We start from the raw sequence: 2563 nt of genomic DNA on the forward strand, positions 1-2563 counted from the left end.
TTTTTTTTTTTTTTTTTTTTTTTTTTTTTTGACACAGAGTCTTGCTCTGTAGCCCAGGCTGGAGTGCAATGGTGTGGTCTACAACCTCTGCCTCCTGGGCTCAAGGGATTCTCCTGCCTCAGCCTCTCGAGTAGCTGGAATTACAGTTACCCATCAACACACCCAGCTAATTTTTTTGTAATTTTAGTAGAGATAGGGTTTCACCATATTGGCCAGGTGATCCACCCACCTCATGAACTCCTGACCTCATGATCCACCCACCTTTGCCTCCCAAATTGCTGGGATTACAAGTGTGAGTCACCACGTGAGCCACCACACCCAGCCTGCCTTTGCAATTTTCTACTCTCATTGTTTAATAATATTTTTTATTCTAATTTATCTCAGATCTATTACCAATACATATTTTGGAATCTTGTTGCCAGACAACATTATTCTTCAAAATCTTAGAGGTTAAAACAGGGATAAAAACACGAATGTTTTTTCAAGGAAAGTAATCAACATGGGAGAAAATTGCACCTCTCAAGGGAAAATGCTAGGACATTGGTAGCAAAAACATATGAGCAGAGGGTACATGGTAACAGGAAATAAAACACTCTTCATCTTTATAAGTGACAAATATTGAAGGAAGGAAGAGCTGCTCTATGATTCATTTTCTTAAGTATATCTATTTTCTTGCTTCAAGGAGAACCATTTAGTTGCTGAGTAGTTTGGCCACTACAGAACTTAGGGTCTTCCTGCTGGAAGGAGGTAACCTTGACTAAAAGTATCTGAAGATGTACCATAAAATACAAAAGCTGAGTAGCGGGCTCCATAAACAGCCAATGAATTACTATATCACCCATCACAAAGGAAGTACAGGTGAGAAATTCCCAGCATGTGTGTGTGTGTGTATGTGTGTGTGTATAATCAATAAAATTCAGTGTCATTTATCTAAGAAGGATGACAACTCAGTACATATCTTCTGGGTTTATAACATTTAAAAATTTTTCTCATAATTCTGTGGATTTGTTAGGCTCAGCTAAGTTTTCCTGCTGTTCACTGTGATGTTATCCAGGATCACTCAAGCGCTTGAGTAATTGCAGTGAACTAGGGGAAGATTGGCTAGCGCTGAAACATAAAAGACAGGTACATTCACATGTCTGATGCCTCAGCCGAGGTGGTTGGAAATGCTAAACTCTGATTGGACCCATTTCTCTAGCAGGCTAGTTAGGCTTGCTGAATATTAGTTCAGGGCTGCAAGAGAGTATAATCAGAAGCAGGAGACCTCTTAAATGCTATGCTCAGAAACAGCATAATCTCACTTCTGCAGCATTTCATAGGTCAAAACCAACAATAATGCAAACCTAGATTTAGTAGAAGGAAAATATTAATATACAATTTACAGGCATGGTAAGAATTTTACAGCAGCCTTTTTTGGATGTAATTTAGTACAGTCTGTGCAAAGTATACTCACCTCTCCATAATTCTCCCAAACCTCATTCAATTATATCATCAGTCTCAAAGTACAGTGTCTCATGATTGAATAAGATCCAGATGTAGAAGAGACGTGGAGGTACATTTCCTCTTATTTTGGAAATCTGTAAGCTAAAATGACATAATCTGTCATCCACAGTTGACAATCTCATTCAAAAAGGGAGGAAATGCAAGGCACAGAAATCACAGTCCATATGAGTTACGAAATTCAGCCGGGTACTTTTTGCCAGTTCTCTGTGGAAGCTGGAGATATTTTTTTTTTGTTACAAATTATGCTGCCTTAGGGTTATTTGATAATTTGTTATTCTTTACACTTCTTAGTTCAAACTTCCAAGTTCTGTTTATGCCCTGTGAGACATATTTCTTCTTCCATAAGAAAACTTCTGTGTTTACAGCTCATTAGCTTTCAGACCTTGCTTCCTATTCATAAAAAGGCCTTGCCTTTTAATCAACTGATGGCACATTTGTTAATAAAAATGTTCTTAAAACCTTTGTGGATTTCCTATGAATCTTATTGGAGCTCATTTGATTCACTCAAAGCCATATCTATAATTATTTAAGGCAAACTTTTATCTAATTTTGGCAATTATATTTCCTGAAACAATGCCCTTAGGAAACTTTTTGTGTAGCTGAGGGGTTATACAAAATATATCCTAAATGTTTATGAGATTTTCAGAAAGGTTTTTCAGGTATAGCCTTGATTTTTTCTTTACTCACTCTGAGGTCTATGCAATTGGCTGAATTATTGATTTGATATTTTCCTTGAGGTCCTCTCTTACCTTGAAAATCTTTTTGCTGAAGCTATCTGTTTCCTGGGCCATCTATATTTCCTCTGAAATCTGTTTGAAATAAAATAGTGTTTTAGTTAGTTTACATCTCTCTTAAAATACATTATTAAACAGAAAACAGTAGAATCAAATGACAGTATCAACATTCTGATGAAAATATCATCAAGCAATTTTGACATTGCAAAATGCATATTTGTTCTTCATCTCTATTTCTTGGCACTCACCTTCTAAAACCCTTGAAATCTCTTAAGTGATAAGTTCGTTTTTATATTCTTTTTTTTTTTTTTTTTTTTTTTTTTTTT

General features: G+C 35.9%; 1 long non-coding RNA gene across 1 annotated transcript in view; it reads left to right on the forward strand.

Moving 5' to 3' along the window:
* The window catches only part of LOC116539779, an 8981-nt gene extending 8128 nt beyond the window's left edge, over window positions 1-853 (forward strand). Inside the window, exon 3 of the long non-coding RNA XR_004264188.1 lies at window positions 686-853. This is a non-coding gene — a long non-coding RNA (uncharacterized LOC116539779). The remainder of the gene's footprint in view (window positions 1-685) is intronic.
* The last annotated feature ends 1710 nt before the right edge of the window (window positions 854-2563 follow it).

Source organism: Sapajus apella, unplaced genomic scaffold (genome assembly GCF_009761245.1).
Source record: "Sapajus apella isolate SASKATOON/1434 unplaced genomic scaffold, GSC_monkey_1.0 scaffold133, whole genome shotgun sequence".
In the NCBI taxonomy this organism is placed as follows: domain Eukaryota; kingdom Metazoa; phylum Chordata; class Mammalia; order Primates; family Cebidae; genus Sapajus; species Sapajus apella.